We start from the raw sequence: 23,661 nt of genomic DNA, 5'->3' as shown, positions 1-23,661 counted from the left end.
CTTAGTGGAGGTGTTTCAGTACCAACTTTTCATGATCTGTCTGTGTCCCCAGAGATGAATTGTATGTGGGACCCTTTGATGTTTTGGTCATTAAGATCACCAGGTTTCTCAGGTGTGCCCAGGGGAGGTTATTGTGGGCCTGAGGAGTCCAGGTGAGGTGGTGGGGACCCACCTGCAGGGTGGGATGTGTTCCTGGAAGGCCCTTCAGAGCCTCACGTGCTTGTGCCCTCCTCACTGGGAGGATGGTGACCCTGGCAGAGGGGTACAGCTTGTGGTGGTCTTGACTTCAAACTGGGGCACTCTGTGTGCTGGAGATGTGTGCGTTGTGCAGTGGCAAATATTTGCCAGTGGGAAAGGCCCATGAGAGACAAAAAAGACATGGTGGGCTTGTGCTGTCACAGTGTAGGAAAGAGATTTGGCTGGAAAAAGCTCATAGGCTAAGGAGGAGCAATAAACACAGGGTAGAAGAAAGACTTGCATAACTGAAGGGCTCTGTGTTGCTGGCTGCTACTGTGTGTGTCTACACTTCGAGTGTGCGCACATATGGGTTCAGTGAGGAACGAGCTCAGCAGCTTAGAAAGCCAAGGAAAGCTGGAAAAGGGGCATGTGTCAGGTGTGAAGAAGGCCAAAACTGGACAGAAACTGAGGTGGAGAGATGGAGAGGAGTGGAGCCAGCCGGTGCTTGGTCCAGCTGGAGCTGCAGAAGCCCTCTGTCCCTCCAAGCTGGTGTCTCTGGCAGGTTCCTTGCTAGGGCCTTCACCAGGCCCACGTGGCCAGGAGGCCTAGATGTGGGAAAAGGGCACTGGGAGCTCTGGGTTCTGCACAGCCCTGACCATCTAACATTGTTCCAATCCAACCTCTAAGTGCAACAAGGAAAAGTGCTTAGGCACAGAAGCGGCCTGGCTGTTGGTGGCATGACCAGCTCAAGGTGCTGCATCAGCATGTCCTAGGTATGCCACCTACCTTCCCAAATCCTCCTGTCCCACTGGGGCTTTCAGACATCACCAGCAGCTCCTGCTGGACATGGTTGCAGAGGAACACAAGCACAGTGCTCTTCTGTTCCACATTACAGCCCAGGACCCGCCTCTGTTGCCATTAACACACATTCCTAGCTGTGATTCACAGTGGCATCTCTCTGTGCTTCTTATTCATTACCCAAACATCTTGGCTAGCAGGGGCCTGTTAGTGGCTTTGGCCATTTGGAACAAACGGCGGAATCTTATGGTAAACCCAGAGACACTTTACGGAGGTGTAATATCTTGGTTTTGGTTTCCATCACATTTTTATAGCGCAGAGGCCAAAAACACATCAAAGAAGCAAGTCTGGCAGTGAGCACCAACCCCAAATTCATTACACTCCAATTAGGCTGTTAAGAGGAGATAAAAGAAGCAGCAAAACTCTATGTCCTCCTCAACTGCTGTTTGCTGAGGTTCCTTCTCTCTTTTGTGGTGTGGGTCCCCAGGCATCTGAGTCCACCAGCACCAGCGGTGTTGTGTGCCTGGGGACAGCTGAGGCATCCTTCTCACTAAAGCTGTGATTGGATCAAAGAGCTCTGGCCAGCCCATGTGCAAGAAAAAAGTTTTTTTTTGTGCATCTCCCTTCGTTACTGGGCACTTTTTCACCATTTCACTTCATTGTCCTCGTGTGTGGTTCGTAAGGGACTGAGCCGCAAACATGTTTCTCAGATGTAGGTTCCTTGCTGCGAAGTGTGAAGGCCCACACCTTAGGGAGATGATGGGCTTAGGGGCAATGGGTCTGGCCTCTGCAGCGCCCTTTGCTTGGGGGTCTCTGTAGCCCTCTCTTGCTCGGGTTCATTCCTGTGGAAACAGGAACGAAGCTACAATTGCTAAGCAAAAGGTATCGAGAAAGGAAATCAGCAGCTTGGTTGTGACTTGAATATTTGAGGGATACAACACTGCATTTCCGTGACTACTCTCAGTGGCTTGTTAAAATGGCAAATGTTGAATTTTGTGCCATTACTTCCTGTGCTGCTGAGTGCAGAGGCTAGCAGGAGCAATGAGGCACCCACATAGCAAAAGCATCCACAGTGAAAACTGGTGTTGCAGTTAGCTACTGGCACCAGTAGTTCTAAATGAGTTAATCTTTCCTATATTTACCAACATTTTATTTGTGGTCTAGATGCCTAAATAATTGTTTAGTCTTGTAGAGAGAACCAAAACAGTTTTCCAAACCAACAGACAGGAATCGTATCTTTTAAATGACATTGGATTTGGTTGTTGTTTTTTAAAGTGGTGGCATCTTGAAACGTGTAAACTCCCTACAGTCAGTCAGAAAAATGGGGATTTCCTTCCCTGATCCATTCCCAAACAGCTTCAGGAATGATTCCTTCTGCTTAGAATACCTGATAAAACCTGCAGAAAATCCTTGACAACTTTCTGGATAACACAGGGTCTATCCTCAAATGGATCTAGCTTTGATGGATAAAGAACACTTCTGCTAGTTGATATGTGCTAGGTGTGCCCTTTCATGGAAAGCAGACAATATTAGGGCAGGGTGCTCTGTGGTGCCATCTGGGAAGCCCAGAACTTGGGTAGGATGGGCAGGAAGGTCATGAGTGACCCTTGAGAAGGTGCTGCATGTAAATGGTACATCCAGATAAACTCTGTCCTAGCTGGTGGATGGGGACTGTGCCTGAGCCCCCTGTCAAGGCACGCACCATCTCTTCTCCACGTGACCTCGTGGTCACGGGATGGAAACCTGGGCACATAAGCTGGGTCTCCTCCAGCCGTGTTCTGTCCCGCATGTCTGCAGTCACCGTGACTTCAGGATGCATCACAGCACGAGCCTGCCGTGGCGTTCAGCTGCAGCCTCAAAACAGCCAGCTCTGAGTCAAGGGACAGCCTGTTCTTTCTGAGCACTGCATGACAAAAGAGGCAAAGACTCAGCGCATGAATGAAACATGTTGGGTAACAGTTTCTTTAAGGGCTGGGACCACTCACAGTTTGTCACATCTTATTAAACAAAGAAAATAAGTGATCTGTCTCTCTTTCTTGTCCCCTCCCTAACTGTAGCCTTAATGGCTAGAGCAGGCTTTGCCTAATTTTCCCTCATCAAGGTAGTGCTGCCTTTAGGTTGGCCTGAGAGCTCATCTGAAAATGTATAGACCATTCTGTCCTCCCAAGGCATTTACTTGGTCTCACCCATGCTAACAGGTTTTCATTAATCTGAGGGAATTCTCTTTTTTTCCTACTAAAGACCAATGTCTTCTGTCCTCCTGGCTGGAAGTGACAGCCAGAGAGACCCCGCTTCTGCCTGCGGACCTGCACAGCTCTTTCTTCTGCGTGGCTGTAGGTTTGTAGAGGAACCTGGGTCAGCTCCTGGTCACCAAGGAGAGGGAAAACCCCTACCCTGCTACCCCACCCCTCCCTGACCCCAGATAGCAGAGAGCAATCAATGTCTTGGGGGGTGAGCCAGCATCAAGAGGCCCCTCTCAGCTTTTTGCTGGGGAGGAAACGGCTGCGGGCGGGAAGTCTCAAAGGGATCCTTCAGCGCAGCCCGAAAAGAGTTTCCCAAGCTGTTATGTTTACGCTCGCCGCAAAGCCACGGGGGAGGACAACCTTTCAGATGCTTTTGATTCAGCACACTCTGGCACAAACCACGCTCCCTTCATCTGTTTTTTTGCAGGGGAGCATTGGGCTTGGATGCTTCTCCCCAGCATATAGAGCCTGCCGCAGCGCTGTACGCGCAGGACTGACCTCTGTGGCAGTGCCAAGGAAGGAGAAGGGCACCCCAGAGCCCCTGTCCTGCTCCCTGAGGAAGGAACAGTCCAAAAATGGACTGAATGCTTGCTTGGCAAAGGACAACACTAATTTGCTTGAGATAAGACAAATATCCCAGGTAGGACAGGAGCAGGCGCCAGCTCACTTGTTCCTGATTGCTGGTTCAGTTATATGAACTAGGAGGAAAGGGAGAAAACGTACCACTCCTCATTGTCTGTGTCTAGCTGCTGGGATGCAGTCCTGGGTCTCATATTGGATTGGGATCCAAATGCACAGCACTCCTCCCTCATGCCCTCGTCATCATTGTTGTGCAGGGGAAGGAGAGCTGGTGTGAAAGGACACCACGACGTGCACCCTCATGTGGTGTGGGGCATGTCCCCATCACAGTCACTGTCTGGTTCTCTGAATGCTGCCTGCAGGATAGCCCCATCCATGATACAGTTTTCCCTCCTCCCCCCTTTACAGTTTTTAACTTTGAAGATTTCAACTTCTGTTTTTTAAAAGCTCGTCTCCCTCAAGGGTCCCCCCCTGCTTCACACACGCAAATGATCAATAAAAAGACTTCCAGAATAAATTTGGTTTTGGCTGGAAATTGCATTCAAAAGCTTTCCCTATGGAGGAAGACAAAAAGATTCCTACAGAAGGTTTTTAACTCTTCTGCCAGTAACTGTCGTTCTTTGGACCCGCTTGAGTGACCCAGCAGCTGGCAGTGCAGCTTCCCGTACTCCCTGCTCAATCTGTGTCACCATTTTCCAGCTAACAGGCATCCAGCGCTCCAAGAAAATGTTGTCAGCTGGGTTAAAGCAATGTCAGGAACTAAGAACAACCCCTTATTGGTAAAGCATTTCGAAATCAGTGCCTCATGTGGTGATAGTCAGGAACTTCTTGATGGTCCCTGGATGCAGCACCTCTTGCACCGCACGTTTCTTGAAGTAGCCATGGCCATAGCTGGGGTGAGAGCTACTGGGTCGTCTCCTGCTGTGCCAACAACAGCCAGAGTTCTAGCCTCAGCAACGCACTTATCAAGCAGGTGGAAGCCTTGTTTCTTCCCATTTGTAATGTCTATGCTAAAATATTTTATTAGTGAAGTCACAGATGTTTATTACCTACTAAATTATCTCCCTCTCCAACAATCTCTGAGGGTTATTACCACAAAGACTTGCACAACAGATGTTAAAAGCCATCAGTTTAAATCAACATATACTTTTATTAAAAACAAAACCGAATGTTTTTTTCTAATCCCTGCATTCCAGTTGCTAAAGCTGAGATAATCTTCTGGAGAAGCTAATGGATATTGTTAATAGCTGGATTGAATTTATAAAGAGCTAGGAGAGAACAAACAGGAGAGCAGAGACAACCTTCAGCAGCAGCAATGAGGGCAATCCATGGTGTTTCACTAGCAGGACCTTCTTTGTGCCAGCTGTTTTATCCAGTCACGATGATGCACAAGATGAAGTTTGATATTTGGAGTTACTCCTCACGTTTCCTTTCTCCTGACTCAGGATCCCAGATTTAAAGGGTTTAGCAACTGTAATGTTGTGAGTGCATGTTTGTTGTCTCAGCTATTTCTCATTCCTTGTCATTCACTACAGAATCCTAGACAGGCTATTGTTTGTAGTCAATTTATTGCAATGTGATACTTCTGTGAAGGTGACTAAAGATCTGACATCTCCAGCCTAAGCTTCCTTTTTTTGCTCACGTGCTTACAAATGGAGCTAAGTCTAAGAATGCATAGTCTAGGCTCCAGTCTCCCTGAAGGGAGACTCATGGCTGAGGATGAAGGATTTGGTTAATTACATGAGTGACATGGGGAGCAAGTGAAAAGGTTTGGATCATGATCGCATTGAGTATGTCTTGTGGTTACTAATGAGCCCTAAGAAAGTAGCAATACCTTACCAAATTGAAATGCTCTTACTTTACAGCACCACCAGTCATATATGATCTGTGCTGATGTGCATATTGATGGACTTGTTATCAATTTCCACAAAACCTCAGCTTTCAGCTCAGACTTATTTATATATCAGACTTCCTTAGAACATCCCCTGTGAGTTGACAGGTCTCCAGCTGATCTAAATTCAGAAATCAATTCTAGCATGAGAACTTCAGTGGAAAAATGTGTAATAAAACACTTCTTGTGACATTGCATCAGGTACTAGAGAAGGACTTTCTCCAAGAGACTATTTTCCTGATGTGTTTTTTTTTTTTTCTTCCTTCACTTTGGGTAATTCTGTTTTAAGACCTGCCGTGAGTCATGTCCATCGTAGTGGATTAGGAATGGTGCCTTTGGCATGTTTCAGAGTACTCGGTTTGGAAATAACAATGTTATGGTTTCTGCAAACAGTGTAAACTGAAGATGTGCAGAGTGCTCGTTCCTAGAGCTTCAGAGCGCCCCAAGGGGTGGAAGGGCCAGCAGACATGTCTCCCAGATTTCAACACGGGGAGGAGGCCATCTGGAACAAGGGTGCTCATCCCACTGCCACCCCAGCGTCCATCCGTAACTTTCTCCCTCTCTGGTTGTCCACTGTTTGCACTAGGCATCCAGTCCACCTCTGAAGGACCTCCTTGTGTGCCTTCACCTTCCTTAGATGAAGTAATAGCCAGGAGCCCCTGGCTTCCTCTCCTTTCTTTCCATTCCTTAGCAGCGCAGAGCCTGATGTCACTCTCTCACAGATATGCAGGAGGTTCTCGCTGGGATTTTCCTCCCCAGGATAAACGCATAGTGTTTACTGTCTGTAGCTTTTCCGGTGGTCTCCCAGCCTCCAGCGAGGGGAGTCACGAGGTCTTTCCCCCCCGCCTCACGGTCTGTGGTATCTGTTGTTTTCCGAGTGCTGGAATCTCTGTCCCCGTTACGTAGCCCCAAACCTGACCTTGTCGGAGACCACACACGGGTGTCTCTGGATGAGAGGGGAATGTATGGAATGTTTTTCAATGAGCAGTTTATGAAATTCCTTTGCTATATGTTTCGGAAATTCTTTAAGTTAAAGAGCACAAACATTTCTCCAAGGAAACTGGAGTTTGCAGCAGCTCGAATGCAGGCACTTGTTTTGAAAGACATTCTTCACAAAGAGCAGGGGGGTGGAAAAGATAAAAAGAGGAGGAGATGTAAACAAGGAAGCCTAATTCCCAGCTCCGTATACGCGCAGGCAGGGATAGTGGCGTGGTGGGGCTGGGTGCCTCTGCGGCCTAGCAGCAGGCTGTGTCCTCTCCCTAGGCTTACCAGCCAGCAAACACGATAGAGAGCTGAACTGCCCCTGTGTGTGCTGTGGAGTGCAAGGGCTGAGCCCCCCAGGGCCTCATGCTGACCCACTGAAACAGGGGGAAAGATAGGAAACAGAGAGGCCAATGCTGGTTGTGGAGCTGCCCAAGACAGGCAAAAGGCAACACTGAGGGCACAAGGATGTCTTAAATCCAAAGACCTCTCATGAAGAGAAAACATGGCTCCAGGGTTTCTGAGAATGCTTTGTGTGTTTCCATGTTGAAAATAACGAGATCAGGTGTTGAAACAAAGCTTGGCAAGGGACACCAAAGGACATCTCCCGGTTCTCTCTTGCATGCCAATGCAGTGCAGCAAGGAGGAGAGGGAGGGCTTTGGCCAGGCCCTTCAGAGAGGGGAAATCAGCCCAGCTCTGCCTGGGTGTGTGCTCTAAGCACCGAGCTATTGTACGATAAGGTGGCACCACCTCTTCCTCTGTTTGTATTTTTGGAAGAAAACGGACATGTTGCATATCTGAAGGGCCCTGGTTTTGGTGGGCATGCAACAGGGGAGCCTGGGAAGGGCCAGCGTGGGGTGAAGACAGAGGTGGGCATGGAGCTGCCTGTCTGGGCTGAGGTGCTCTGGGGTGTGCTCCAAAGCAGAATTAGTAATTTTGGAAACTTGGTGGTTTCCAGGGACTGAGGACCTTTGTCTGGGACTTGCATACCTCAGTCCCACTTTAAGTGCATAGGTCCCTTTTTGGATCTGGGCCTAATCTGCTAATTCAAACCCAGCTTGCATGCGTCAGAACTGTAAGCCAATATAGAGTTGGCAGGAAACGGCTTTCCTATCCTGTGAACATTTTCAACAATTTTTTTTAACCGAACCTGGGTTTTAAACTTGGGCCAACAGCCAAAATTTCAAAAATTTCTGCAAAATGAAAAACCCAGGTTTTGATTTTTTTTTCCTCTAGCATCAGCTAAAACATTTGATTTTGATATTGACTTCTTCTTTGTATTTTACTCTTTTACTGCCAGTGGTTTAATTTTAAAAACAAAAGTGGAATTTAAAACTGGGGGGAGTTGGTTGAAATATGTCCCCCATCAGAAGTCTTGGGTTTGATGGATTGGCATATTCTGATCTGAAAAGCATTTTGTCAGAAACAACCGTGTACCGATTAGCTGCAGCTGTTGGCATCTGATGGCAGTGGTCTGTATTAAATAAGTATGTCAGTGTAATGGGACAGATGAAAAACACAACAGCTGGCACACACGGGCTATCTCACCAGAGTCACCACCTCATAGGCACAGGAGATCATTTTTCTTATTAGGCATGGTTCCTTATCTCCCGCTAAAGGAACATGTGCAGTGACTTGTAGTATCAGTGTATGAATCATGGTGACGGAGAAGGTTTGGATCTAGGACCTTTCACCACTGCAGACCATTTGAACAATAGATCCATAACAGTATCTTTTAACAAATTGCTTGAAGAAGTCCTCATTCTTTGAAGTTAACGGAAAAAATGGTCTTTGACTTCAGTACGGCCAGGACTTCTTCCATCATAGTTAATCTTGAATTTGAATTTTATTTTTTGCGCCTTCTTTTATGTTGCCCTTTATGCTTGGCGCTAGTTCTTCCCTCCTTGGTTCTGCTCCAAAGACCATTGGAATCAATTGAAGTCATTCCATCAGCCTCAGTGGGCTTTGGAGCAAATCCCTTGCACACTAAACAATCTCTATCTCATCTTTCAAGTACTTCCTGCAAAATATACTTCTTTCACAAAGCTTTTAAGCACGGCAGACCCCATGTAACATTTGTAGTGCTTCGTGATAGACTTTCGGACAGTAAATTGTACGTGGGTCGATTAAAGGATAAACAAGATTCATTGATCAGGTTGGCTCCACGTTTGCTCTGTAAGAACATGCAAGAAAATACATTGTTTATTAATACTGAGGACATGTAGCAAAATGTGATGATTCCATTTAGAAACAGGTCTTGTGTGGTAACTCTTTTACTGTCATGTAATATTCTCAAAGTGCTTTGTAGTATCTTTCCACATAGTTATGAGACAGTTCTGGAAATAGGATATGGAATTATAACAAAAATAAGTGTGTGTGATGGTGATGTGTCTCTTGAATATTTTCTTGATTCCAGATGCTAATAAGTAAAGCATATCTCACAATTTAAAAAATGCTGTGGGCAGAGAAAGCCCAAGAGAAGTCAGATCCATATTCTAACATCATACCAGGTGTCATCTTTCCTTGGCGGATAGCGATCGCCGTTGGCTGGCCATATGGCAGCTCTCACCTGCCCCTGTATGACACTCACACAAGCTGTACAAACAGACCCGTTCAGGCTGTCCCGAGAGAGTTTTCCACCGCCCCTTTTCTGTTCTGCTTGTTTTCTCTCTTCTCTGCCTTTGTCCGTGCTTCATTTCAGACGTGCTATCTGTGCCCTCTTTGTTCCCTCTCCTGCTTTCTGTCCTTCCCCTCTCCATGATGAACACCAGTACTACAGTAACATTTCCAGACTCAGAAATGCCTTTTGGGTTGCACAGATGATATACAAGTACACAATAATAGACAACACTTGCCCTGAAAAGAACAGAAATGGGGAGAAGACACGTCAGATGCACAAAGGTACTTGTTTGTGGATGAATAGCCAAACCCACTAAAACCTTTTTTCTTATCCCAAGAGCTAAATTGCATCATCCTCCTTTCTTCTCGGTCCCCCTGTTTTACTGTTACCCAAGTGGTAGCTCACTTTACTGTGCTGGGTAGAAATAGGAATTTAATGGATCCTGACCTCCAGGGCCAGCACCTTGCACCTTCACAGTGTGTTGGGCACATCTGACAGTCCTGCTGATAGCTGGTGGTCAGATCAGGTGGACCATAGCTGCTTGGATGGGCAGCAGGGCAGCCTTCAGGAGCTTGAAAGAGCAGATAGGTTTGGGTTAATTTTTCTATCATACAAAATTATGGGTATCTGTTGAAGAGAAGGAGGCCATGGGAAAGCACAGAGAGAGGTGTTTTTTGGACTGAGAAGTGAAACCATTAGGAGGATGTGTAGGAATGGGTGGATGCTGCAAAGATGGTGGTGAGCCTGACCAAATGTACAGAAGTAATGGAAGGGGCAGAGAACATGCTGACAGTGTCTGGAACCATGGTGAGATTACGTTCCAAGAACAAAGCAGAACATCCTGGAGTTATTGAAATGAAATATTGCAACTGATCTAACTAGAATTTGCTGGCTTGCAAAACGTTTGGAGGTTTAGCACATCTCTCTTTCTCCACTGAAAAAACATAAGAGATTGAAAAAGAAAAAATACACTGATATCAGAGCATAACATCGTGTTTAAGGTGACAGAAATCTTTGTCACACAGTTCCTACCACGTCAAGCCTGTGGACACTTCAAGAGCAGGAAGTGAATCGAAAGGCTCTGTTCAGAGCCTCTCCTCCCCAGCCTAATCTGCTTTCGGATCCAGACTGCTGTATCCTGAGTACGACTTAAGTCACTGCAGTTGGTTTTGTTGCTTTTCTTTTTTTTTTTTTTCTCTGTACAGTAAAGTTGTGAAGCTGGAGAGTAGTGACTCCAATCTTTTCCAAAAAAAAAACAAAAAAAAAGAGTGAGCAAAACAGGACCCTCAGACTATCTAAGAGTAGTGAACACAACTTCACTTTGAAGCCATCTGTCAAACAGCTGGCTTCAGAAGAAAAATTTACCAGGCAAGAGTGTGGAGGAACTCAGGGTGTTTTTGTTTTTTGGATTTTTTTCTTTTTTCTCTCTTTCATCTGGCTAGGATTAAGTATTTGTTTTTCTCTTCTACATGCATCAACATGCCACCATGGGACTTTATTACTTCATACACAGATGATCAAAAATATGAATAATAAGTTACCAGTGCACAAGTGGAGCCTTAGCTGGGTTGATGTAGAAACTGCTCAGGGCTGAAGCAGAGGTGTGAGGAGCACAGCGCTGACTCCCAGGCAGGGGGGGAAGTCAGATGCTTTCCATTCAAGGGGTAAATGTAAAATTATGGATCATTCCAGAGGTGTGAGGAAAAATTTAGAGAAGACTTAAAGAATAAGGAAGGGAAATTTCACTAGCTGATTAAAGGTTGGCTTATTAAAAAATCATGGGAATCAGGGCTGGAAAAGAAAACATGTTGTATTAAGTCATCTTATCCGGTCCCTGCAACCAACCAGTGTAGGCTTCCTCCCATCAGCTTTCCAAGCAGGTTTAACCCTTAGAGAATAATGACTGACCATTGTTGCAGTACTAAATCAAGTTGGCTTGTGGTTGTTTTGCCCCCCCCCCCTTTTTTTCTTTTTCCAGCCAGAAAAGGCATCTTTTCCTCTTTCTGAGCCACATCTCCTCTGTCCTTCACACCCTACTGAGAGCCCCTAGACAAATACTCTCTTCTGACTTGAAAAGCAGATCAAAAATGGCAGTATCGGGAAGGGCAGAGATTTAGGAGGAGACTTCAAAGATGGGTGGTCAGAGAAGTTGTTAATCCCTTGGAAGAAAGGTTTCTTTCTTTCCTGCTCTAAAAAAAAAATCCTTCTTCCTGCCCTCCTACCTGCCTTTGCAAATGCTTAGCAAAGATGATGATTTACCAGTTGTTATCTAACTTGGAGCTGTCGGTTTCCTGAGGACAAAGGCCCACTGCACAATATGACAACAAGGTCTTACATTTAACCGCAAAATCCCTTGACGCTGCAGCGTTCCAGCACAGCAGGCTGGAAAATGTGTTGCAGCTCCATATAAATTGGGGGAAAAAAAAAAAAAAAAGAAAAAAAGAGGAGAAACGTAATGAATTAAATATGGAAATGAATAATACACTCAAGTACAATCTCCTCTGTGTCGTCTGGTATTCAATTCCATTTATTTCATGTTGTCCCCGCATGATCGACTTGCAGGATCACACAGATTTATGTGTAGTGAATGTGGAACTGTTTTGTAGAGATTATCTGGAAGAAAGCTGGAGGCTCAGCCATGGCAAAAGAGAATAGGAAGGGCTTGGGAGGCTTAAGAAACAGCAGAAAAGAAAAGGAAAGGATACAAAACTGCCATTTTTTTGATGGGGTAATTGTAAGGGCACCCCAATTGCCATCAAAATCAGTGCCCTTAGATTTTGCCAGACTTAGTTCAGACAAAGGACAGTTGTCATCCCTCAGAGCTGCTTCTTCAGACAAACGGTATTCAACTATTTATGAGGTATCTTCGATCCCAAATCGAAGTTTGGCAACCCAGGAGGGTTTTTCAGGACAGCGTGGAGCTCTTGAGGTGCAGAAGCCTTTAAGCCTCTAGTAATGGAGCTGTCCATCCTCACCCTCTGTGAGTGGCTCTTACTGCTTTGATATAAAGATGTGCAGCTTTTTTTTTTTTTTTCTCTTTTCCTGATACTCCACTATTTCCAATTTAGACTTCTTTTTCTTTGATCCCTTGGTGAGAATAGACTATGGTGAGACTCTGTGTTTTTCTCCTCTGGTATATAGATAGATTGCAGAATTTTTCTTGGGAGCTGCTACAAAGTGAATGTTTCATGATGTATATTGATTCAAGAGCAGGTTACCTTAAGATGATGACTTACCATGCATCAGCTGCTCTGGAGTGACTGTCCAGGCACGTGCTCTTAAACCTTAGCAGTCCTGCGTTATCATATCTGTCAAAGTGTCTGAAATGTCCATTTGCACCTGACAAACTTGAAATGGCTTGTGATTTTGTTATATTTCTGATGTTAAACTATAGACACAGCTAGGAAATCATATTCTCCTTCAAAGTAGTTCGTTTGTCTGACATCGACTTAAAGTCTTTCTGAATCTTTTTATGTCTCTGGCTAAAAGACTGGAAAGTTTGGTAAGACGTCTTTTCCATACAGAAGTGCCTATATTTAAAAGTATCAAGTCATGTTTTGACTAAACTCAGTTAAAAGCTTTCACTCATTGCATTGCAAGACTTACTATTTCTCACAAGATCATTTTTGTGTCTTGACTTTGAACTCAAAGACATCCATAAGCTGCCTGAATTGGGGATGCCAAGGCTGAAGATACAATTCTTCTAATGATTTTAATAGTGGCTGACCCAGGGACAAAACCAATTTCCTGTTTCTACTCAATAATTCAATTTTTTATTCACCTGAGGATAGTATTAGTCATCAAAACACTGCTCTGGGATCTCATGCTGAGATGGGCTGTTTTCATGTTCTTTATGCCCGTTGCTCAATATATGCTTTCCAAGAAAGAGGTTTACACCTGGAATGTAGGTCCTTGCCTACAGCCCTTCAAACTTCAGCCAGATTTTCCCCCAGTGGTGTCACCTTTTCTTCCCTGAGGAAGCCTAAGCCAACTAGCCTCTTAGTTTAGATGCCTCCGTTAGGGGCAAGAGATGGGTAGGGTGGGATCTCAGCCTTTATTGCCAGGTGCAATACATTTCATTTACCTACAGTGCAATGCACATGCTGGATTGTGGTAATTCAAGTGGGTAATTCATGTATCCCCCTAATGCAGCCTGTCCTTTCTGTCCCTTACTGTTTTAGTAATCTATACATCATCTGCAAATCCCACTATCATAGATTTTGTATTCTCTAAATTGCTGCTGAAAATTCTAAGCTTTATTAGACTAACAAGTAGTTTACCAAAGCATCTTGCTAATAATGATTCCCATTTATTATGCCTCCCCATTAATAGCTACATTATTTGTAGCTGAGATCTGTCACTGAAATAAATTTTGTTTAGTCTAATACACGCCTATTTCCACACAGTGCAAAGTATTTGTTTCTTAACTAAGATCTCATGGCATATCAAATTATATGCCTTGGAGAAAAACAAATATACTCTGCTAGTGCTGTCACCTTTATCAGATAGACCTTTGTCCAAATAAAGGTAGTAATCTGTGCTTCTCCTGAGTAGCGGAGCAGTTTCACATCTCTATAGGTCTATTTCTGAGAGACATTGAAATTACTGGCAACCAGGATTTAGCAAAAGTCCCATCACAAATCTGTGGAGCTCAGATTTACTGCTTTTACTCCCATCAAGAGATGTTGGCATGCATTTCCTGTTGTTATTGGCCAGCATCTCTGTAGTTGTCCATATCTTGCATTTCAAAGAATGTGACCCTTTCTTTGAGGAGGTATCAGATTTCTTTGAAATCAAAGACTATTCCTCTCTCATGGTCTTGAAAACTTCAGTCCACACTTCAGATGCTTGTAAGTACAACCTGCCACATTCCCCAATTCTGAGGGTTTAGGCTTATTTACTTTCAGATAGCCAATGGAGAATTGGGTTGGCAGTGGATGACCTGGAAGGGCAGCTTCCTCCCTCTAATCAGTGCTGGATGTATTTTCCCTCCTCTGGACACATTACTGTTCTCCAACGTGATGCACAGGCACTATGGAGTTATCCATGTCTCACACCATGTGTTGCTGCTTCTGGAACCCACCTGCCCATTTTCTCTGGGTTTGCCTTCCTTGCTGTGTCACGTTTAGCTTCTCTTGCTAAGTGCTGTGGAGCAGGGACCTGTGATTTCTCTTTTTGCCTTTTCTTTTTCCCGTCTTTGTAATTGTAAAGGCCTGTAAAGTCACAGACCTCCGTAGCACTGAATAAATAACAAACAATGCTAATACTCTTCATTCCAAAAATGCAGCCTGCAGATTCTTAAGAGCGAGCTTAGTGTCAATGCAATCGCAAAAGTGCACATCATCACCAGATGGGAATCAATGCATGGCATCACTGCTAGAGTCCACATGGTAGCACTTGTCAGTAATTCTCCTCCAGTCTGTCAGCACAGCACTCCATCACACAAATAGGAGGAGCATGCTGTTTGTGTATTTGAACCTCTCTGGGGACACCACTAATATAAAAAGCATTGCCATCAGAGGCATCTTCTGCACTTAACGAAAGGAAATACATTTTCCTTCATTCTCTCCTTGAGCGTGTGGAGGCCTGGATTCACAGAGCTGAGCCATGCTCATCTCCTGTGGATAGCAGCACTGCAAGAACTAGTGGCGACTGCGATAACACAGCCTCCTACCCCCTGAAGGCTGGCCTAGGACCAGCCTCTTGCTTCACATTGGCTGCATCTGTACCCAACTGTAATACGGAGTCTGCAAATCCAGGCGCTGAAGCAATGGGATGATGTTGCCCACTCATTGGCCTTTCATGGAGCTCCCACACTCCACCACTTAGAGGAGAAACAACAGCAATGTGTAGCAGCCCGTTCAGTTGCAGCAAGGGTACAAGCCCTTAGCCGGTGATGGGCTTGCAACAACGGGGAGGTGTCCGTGCAGCCCACGATGGTGGCAGGAGAGCCACTACTTGCTAGTCAGCCATCTTTCTTTGTTCGTTTCCAGTGGGAGCTCTCCACAAGGTGGCAATGTAACACCATGCATTCCGTTGTCTCTTCTGGAAGATGTCCTCTGGTTGGAGTTTCCCTCATCCCAAGAGCGGTGTCCTTGGGTACACACGCTCATCATAGGTGGGAACGCAAGCCCGGCTCAGACTGAGGTGAATGCGGATGATCTGCCTGATGGCTCTCGGCCAAGGGGATATCAAGTCTCCAGAGAGAGAGCAAAGTCCCATTGTGTGGCTTTGCCACTCCTGGTTGGCCATGGGAAAAGACCTGCCATGGCCGTATGGAGTCACCAGGCCAGGAAAAGGGTGGTGGTGCTCTTTAGGGCAAGTGGTAGCCTTTTAAGAGACAGAATCTGTTGTCTTTGTAATGCTAAGTTGTACTTTATTGAACAAATTATCCTGCTGCAGTATATAGGACATCTGTGAAGCACAAGACCACCTTGACATGAATAAACATGCCAGAAGATGTCTGCTTTAGCTTATACCTGTGTCCTATTAATTTAAAAGCAGACAGGAAAGATGTTGGCTGAAAATGAGATGTGATCATCAATAGGTTGCTTTTATCTGTTTAAATCTAGTAGTAATAACAAAAAGTACAAATGAAAGATACATAACATTAGCTTCCTTCTGCACCACAGGCCAGGATTTTGTGAATTATCCCCAGATTTCAGTACCTCCCTTACGGCTTCTGTTCTGTCTCTTACAATAAAGATTTGCTTGCCAACTTCTTTGAGCAGGGGAAGGAAGCCAAGCCAGTCCTGGAAGGGGCTGAGCTGTGTTTGTTGTGCTATGTTTTGGGAAGCCCTCTTCTGATATGTGTCGATGTACTTTGCCCCCTTCAGTCTCTTTATCCTTGTGGGGGGTCTCTGCTTGCCCTTTAGTTGATTCTTTGAGGAACCCTCCCAGAAAATCTAGGGCAGTCGAGGGTGGAAGTGGGAGAATGCTTTAGCAGCTCCTCATCTATTCAGAGCAGGGACTGTGTCTAAAACTGAAGTGTCCTGTTGCCATTATAAAGTTGTGTTGTCTTCTGAAGCACCAGGTATTGGTCGTGGCTGGAAAGAGGAGAGCAGATTAGATGGATCCAATGGACTGATCTGGCATGGTAGGCTTTAAGCTCTTTGAAGCCTATGAGGGCATTTCCATTTCCAAACCACAAATTATTTCCAGAAACTGGGAAACAAGAGGAGGGAAACAAGAGGAAGGAAAGCTTGCACATGGCAAGCTCAACAGAGACAGAAAAAAAACCCTTTGCAATGAAGTCATTGGACAGAAAGTAAACTGCCCACAAGCCCTTTTACCAGAAGAGTTTGGATCGAGAGTCCAGTGAATAGGAGAATTATATGTAACACGTACTATATGAACTGTCAGGGCAATAAAGAGGTATTGTCCATGGGTTGGTCTCAGAACTTCCACTGAACCCTCTAGTGCATGAGTCAGTAACAGAGAAGATTGGCATATGTGGTCCCTGGTCCAGAGCCAGGTTAAAGGAAAGGTGGAACTTTTCACAGAAAATAGTTAAAGCTTTGCTTTATCAGGCTTGCTGTTCACTAAACTTTGCTTAACTTGTGCAATGGTTCCTGGCTCCTCCATATGGCCTTCACCTTTGAATACTATTGATTAACTAGTACCTAGCTTGCAATATGATCTGAGTTCCTCCTACAGCTTTCTCTTCTTTATCTAACGGACTTGGCTATTTTAACCCTTTGACTGGGAACTTGGTCACTTACTTGGTGACCAGTGCCTCTTCTGTACAGCTTTATGTCGAGGAAGCAAGCGAGAGGGACTGAAGATCCTGGGAGAGAAAGCCAAACTGCTGAGGCTCTGAATTCTTTGTGTTGCAGTAGCATCCAGTAGGCGCGCTCTAGCTAGGAAGGGGGCCTGCTGTGCAAGGCACAGGACCAGCACGTAATGAGAGGGCTGCTCCTGCCCTGAAGAACTTGCAGCCTGAATAGAAAACACAAAGAATGGGAGCAAAACTAGAGGCAGAAAGAAAAGAGATGACTTGGCCAAGATGACTGAGCAGTAAATCAGTGGCAGAACTTCGAAGAGTTCCCTTGAGTCCTAATCTGGTGACCTTTCTAGTGGGGCAGGCTGCCTCTGGCTTTTCACTGAAGTGTGCAAAGCATTGGCTTTTGATTTGCAAATAGATTAGAGCATACAGCATTGTATGCCAAAACCTTCAGCACGAAGTTAATGTTGCCTAATGGTGTCTCGTATTGTTCCAGAATGCATAAAGGATTTATCCCGAGCAGGAAATGAGAAATTAATGCAAATTTAAACTTCTGAAAAGTGGGAAGTGTAGAGGTTCATGCTACACTCTGAAAATAACCTTAACTCTGCTCTCTTCCAGCATTGTCACTATATATGTTCAGACACACAGAACCTCATGGAAAAATCAAGAAAAGAGGCACGTGAAAACAAGAAGTAAAGACTAATATTTTTTCTGTCTGAGCATATCCTATCAAGAGCAAGGGAACAGACAGCAGTATGTTCTCTTCAGTTTCTTCATACCCACTTCATATAATTTCATACTTTTTAAAACCAGAAGACCTCACTAGACAGTCTGACCTCTTCTATGCCAACCTGCAAACTTCTGATGCAGCTCTAGTGAGCCAAATGCAGTGAGATTGTCCACAGCATCTTCCACAGAGGCTGAAGTTCAAATCTTGAGTGCAGTAATTTCAGACAGTGAAGCTATTGTCTGGTTGTTTTCAGGGGGTCTTGGCTCCACTCCTCCCCTGCGCAGCCACTACAAAGTTGGCTTGCTAACCTTGGCATGCCTGGGAGAGAGGATGCATTTTGGGATGCTGAGGCATGCTGGTTTAGGAGCGCTTAGAATAGTCCACCTATAAACAGAAAGCGATGTTTGGTTTTATCTATAGCAGGACTGAGATTCCTCTGATACCTGGACAAATTTAATCTAGAGCCTCTTTTACTTTAGGGAAAAGGGGTCTAGCAGTGATGCTCAAAGCACTGAACCCCTGGGTGCACCTCAGCTCCTCTCTCGAAAACACTGCTCCCTTGTCCTCTTACTTATTCAGCGTGTAATCAGTTTGGGCAAGGGCTGGTTCTCACTCCTTGCATGTTACACTTCTGTGTAACATGCTTGAGAGCAATAAGGTAGACTAAGAAAAGCCCTATTCCCTGGTCTTAGTGAGCCTGGGCTGGGAAGGTGAAAAATCCACTTTTCCCATCTGCAGCACACCTAACTCGTTACCCGACGAACAAGGAGGCAAACTCAGGCTCTTGTATTACTTAATAACATTTGATATTAGAGCTGGGTGAAACATTTACAGGGATCCATTTATTAGATGTCTTTTCCCTTTAGGCCTTCATATGCTTTGAAGAACTTCCTAAATTTGCCCACTGTCCAACAACTTGGTCGAATCATCCCTTCAGACAAGTTTCAGCCCCAGATTATTAGCAACTTGGGTGCCAACATGATTCACTCATTTTGACTGGATGCTGAAAGTCTTGTGTCCTTCTCTTGTCTGGACGAAGGCGGCTGTTTTTATCTTTCTTAAAAAGAAGAAATGATGACTAGGGGAGAGGAAATAATGTACAATGGATGGCAGTCACGAGTTATTTGTGTAATGAACAATGTCTTTGCAATGCTTCCACGTCACTGGGGCTAAAATCCAGATGCCGAAGGGAAAGTGACTGAAAGGGGACACCCGTGCAGCCTGCGCATCCGGAGCTGGCCCATCTGGTCCTCATCCCTCGCACCTCAGGACTTTTCAGTCATGACATGGTTTTATTGTCTCTGTCCTGTGGTGATGCAACGTCTTATCTCGCGGTGGGAACTGAGGCACAGGCTAGATGAAGCGCCTTGCCCCGTGGTTAGCTAGAGTCAGGCTCCAAGTTTTTTGTAATGTTTTCTTCGCTGCCACTGGGCACATTTCCCTTGGTGACTTGTTCTGTGGGGGAAGAGGAGGTTGCTGAATGGATCCTGATTTCTCTGAGGGACTCTACAACCATTTCTGCTTTGTCTCTGTACTGCTGTTTCCTAGAAGCTGAAAATCTGTCCATTTCCTGATCTTTATGTTCTTCCTTACATACCCGCTACTGGCTACTGTCAGACCCAAAACACTGCGCTACTTGGACATTTGGTCTTATGTAATATGGCATTTACGGTCTTATGAGGTTTTGGAACTTTCCTGTTTTTCATTGTGGTCTCCACTGAGCAGTCAACATGCAAAATGACCCCAGCAAATTTGGCGTTTCTGCCAAATGTGTCTCTTAAACACTTTCTCTTCCATGAAATCCTGCCTTCAGCAGGGCTGGCAGTTGACTGAGCACTCTACCACCCACCCAAAACGTGTCTGCTAGGTACGTGTTGTGAATTCAGCAGAGAGTTGCAAGGCTTGCTAGTGTAATTACGAGTTGTGCAAGTGAAACATGGCAGACTCTGAAATCATCCCGATCGCTTTTGGTGGCCAAAAGGAGCTGCTACAATCAGAGAATCAGATCTTCCATGTTAAAATAGACCTCCAAATTTCTTCTGCTAATTGTTGCTTTGATCCCAGCCACTTGTGATTGTGTTGGAGGGGATATGTGGATACCTCCTCCGCAAGGGTCAGGAGGTAGGTACGGGTCTCTGGCAAAGAAGAGGGCAATGGAGAGGGGAGCAGCAGGCTTTAGAGCTGGGGTGGTATAGCAATGGCCCAGCGACAGGGATGTGGTTTCCAGAACGTCTCCCTCTATTTCTGGCAGAAGATGTCAGGGCCAACGAATCCTGGAAGCTCTCGTGTGCAAGTCTGGATATGTTCTGTCTCCGTTTGCCAGCTCTGCTGAAGGAGAAATGACTGCCACACCACTGTCCCATCCCTCGGCAGCTATTTGGCAACCTCCCCTTTACATCAACACTGCAGCTGGCTTGCATGCTATCTGCTGACCATTTTCTTTCTCTCAGCCCTTCTGCCCCAAACGGATCAATTTGTAGAATTTACGAAGTGTCAGATGTCCCGTCGAGAACTGAACACAGATGAAAACCGCTGGAAAGCTGGTGGAAATTGCTCGAAAGCAGCGTTATTTATCCACTGGAAAAGCACGCCATGGCCAGTGGCAGAGCAAGGCTCCTGGCTCCCCTGCTGGCCTCCGAGCCCCTGTCGAATCTGGTGCTTGTCCAACGTCCTTCGGGTGCTTGCCCAATGTCAGCTTGGCCACTCTCGGCTCCCCGCTCTGTGCTGTGTCCCCTTGCTGTTGGACCAGCCAGGATAAGAAAAGAAAGGGTGAATCTCCCTCACTGACTCGTGCATTTTTGCTCAGGTTCAGATCAGAGCACCAATTTTTCCCCAGTCAACCCGCTTGGGACCACCAGTTCCTTGGGGCCAGCCAACATCCCCAAATCCCACCGGTTTCAGGGGCTGGGCAAGGTCAGGAGTTTGTTTTGGTGCATCTCTCACCTTGAAAAGTGTTGCAAAACATGAAGTCGTTGCTAGAACTGGTTGGAAAAATTATTTTACATGTGTTTTTTTTCTGCCACAAAAGGCAAATATATTCAAACTGAAATTGTTTGTGGGAAAGGGGATGGTTTTAACAGATTTTCCAGCTTACGAAAAGGTTACAAGTCTTCTAAAACAATTTTCCTTTTTTTTAATGATTAGAGGTTTGTTGTTTTTTTGTTTTTGTTTTTGGTTTTTTTAACATTGAAATAACATCTCATTTTTAAATTTAAGTTAATTTTTACTAGAAAAGAGATTAAAGAAAGAGAAAAAGGTCCAGGTCAAATATTTGGAAATTATTTTTATCTGTACCAATTTTTGTTTTGCTTTGTTTTTGTTTTTGCCTAGTGGTCTGTGAGCATTTTCAGCATTTCCTTCCAATTTCTTTTTGATGTGGAGAGGAATGTTGCTTGAAATTTCAAAATCTTTTATGAGAAAGGGAAAGTCTTTCCTGCCAAGCTCTAGCTATGGCTAGAGTATGTCTTAAAACACTAACTGTCAAAAGCTGTGATCTGATTTACCAGGGAGGGTTTTCTTATGTTGTCACACCCCTGCATAGCCTCTGAAGAGGGAGTAACAGGGAGCTATTCCTGATGCTTGCCACCTGCGTGAGCTCTTAAACCTCTCTAAAATAAAGCCCATCATATTTTGGAGAGGGAGACATGCGAGGAGCTCCGAGTCAGCCAGGAGGATTTGTAAACAGAATTATGTGAGATGGGAGTCGGCAAAGAAGAAGAACGCCATGGAGGAAAAGATTGGGAAATTAAGAGCTAGGGATGGCTCAGTGGGAAGGTCCACGCTGAGCACTTGGCTGTGGCCAGCAGCAAGTGCCCGGGGCATTCTAAAGCAGAGGGTGAGCAGTGCAGAGCCCAGCCTCTGGAGGTTTGCAGCTCAGGGACTTCATGAGCCAGAAGTGGCACCTCTTGTTTGAAGGCACTCTAGCAAATCTGAAAAAACACTGATTGCAGATAAACAGATAAAAAGCTTATGTTTGTGACTTGCTCGGAGTCAAGTGGAGCTGCCTACTGGGGCTACAGGCTGCCTACAATGTCCTGTGGCATGTTGTTTGTTACAGCATCGTCCTGCTTCTCCCTGCCTTTCTCTGATGCCCAGCTTGCCTTCCAGACCAAACATGCCAGCCTCGGTTTTGACTTTTGACTGAAAAAAAAAAAAAGATTATTTTTTTCAAGTAAACATTCACCCTTTCTTCCACCAAAGTTTCAACCAAAATAATCACCAGCTGCAGCTTTTAATCATCCATTTGGCCTCCCTTTTAACCACAGCGGGGTTGAATGGATGAAATTCAGTGTGTCTTTGCCCCTTGAGAACATCATCTGCTCCTTCTGTCCCATACAGAAACCTCATGGGTGCACCTTGCCCTCGGCAGTATGGTGCAGCTGAGTGACCAGCAGAGGAGAAGGGAGGCTGCAAGTCCAGATAGTTTCCAAGTGACCCCAGAGAAGTGTAGAAATCATGTTGTTAACAGCCATACTTTACGTGGCAGCTATCCAGAGCCATGTAATTAGATGCGAATATTACAGTTGGCTTCGAAACGATATAGAAATTAAAAATTGCTGTCTGTTGGGGAATTAGAGCATCCTTTTACTGGGGGGGGGGGGGGGGGGGGGGGGAAGCAGATTGGTGGTGGGCTCGTTTCATGTTTTTGTGTTCCAGGCAGTTGGCCTGCTTGAGAGGAAGCTATTTATTGATCTCCAACTGCGAGGGTTAATAAATCTCTGCTTGGGCTGGTTCAAACTCTGGCCAGGTCAGTCCGAGGCAGATGATGACTGCTGCTTAACCAGAGGCGAAGCAGCCAGGGGAGGCTGCCCAGGGCTGCTCTGCAGTAAGAACCCGGGGACGTGCGGACCCTTGACCTTCCCTCCGGCCCCTAGCTTTTTGGGGAGTTTAGGATTAATGCATGTGGCGTGGCAGTCCTTTAGTTAGAAGAACTGTCCGTTTTTCCATCCGTTTCCTCCTTATCCGTCCGTGCCACCTTTGGCTGGGGGGGGGAAATGTCTGCTTGGCAAACAGGCTGGTTTCATTACCCTGTCTCCTCCCCTCGCCTCCTGAAGGACATCTTCATTAGGAGCCTCCTTGTGTGGAAATCAGCTTGCGCTCTAGACAATATGTGAAAGCCCCCTGGAAGGATTTTAGGAGAGGTCACAGACTGGAGTCTGCCTGTCACTGGCCACCCGGGGGTGGCCACCCCACCCACCTCCCTCCCCGGGACTGCCCTTTGATTCCTCACCCCGAGTGGCAAATGCCTCCCCTTCAATAGTCCTAATTTCCAATTGTCTCCATGCGCTTTGGAAGGCTCTCTATCACACCCTGAACAAATATGCCTTTTTTTTTTTTATTTGTTCTTCTGCACTCGCTGCTGAATAATCGGTTCTTTCCTCACTGCCATATTTCTGCTCTAATCAAGGACAGATTCTTGTGAAAATAGGTTGGTCTCTTGCCCCCCACCTCCCTCTGTATGTGTTGTTGTGTTGGTTTTTTTTGTTGTTGTTGTTTGTTTTTTTTTTAAATAATTTCCTAGAACTGGTAGATTTGGCTGGCCCTCAGGTCTCTCCTGATGCAGTAGGGTTAAAGGCAGAGCTGAGTGGCCTGTTTGCTCTCGACTTTAACCATTTCATCATTTGCAGAGGAAACCCTTTCCCCTACTCCCCTTCCTTCAAAGGTGTACATGGTATAGGAAGCCCCAGCAAAACCCTACCTACAGCGTCGGGCTCAGGTAGCACTCCCTACCAGCCCTGATCCGATGGGTTGATCCTAAGAGGCGCTGGGCACATCCTACTGGGTGCTGAGCACCCTCAGCTCTCGCTAGTGGTCCCGGGACCTGAAGCATGTTGCATTTCACGGGGGCTCTCAGCCTTCTTCAGGGTCACGCACCCACCCTGAAGCATCTCCTGCAGCCTGAAGGTCTTGACGGT

At 45.7% G+C, this 23,661-nt stretch overlaps 1 protein-coding gene across 3 annotated transcripts in view; it reads left to right on the top strand.

Annotated features, from left to right (window-relative positions):
• LOC310900487 (uncharacterized protein) overlaps positions 1-23,661 on the top strand; it is a 220,257-nt gene that overhangs the window by 128,662 nt on the left and 67,934 nt on the right. The window lies entirely within an intron of this gene.

Source organism: Anser anser (assembly GCF_964211835.1).
Source record: "Anser anser genome assembly, chromosome: 5".
NCBI classification, from domain to species: Eukaryota; Metazoa; Chordata; class Aves; order Anseriformes; family Anatidae; genus Anser; species Anser anser.
This window is presented reverse-complemented; position numbering and strand designations above follow the sequence as displayed.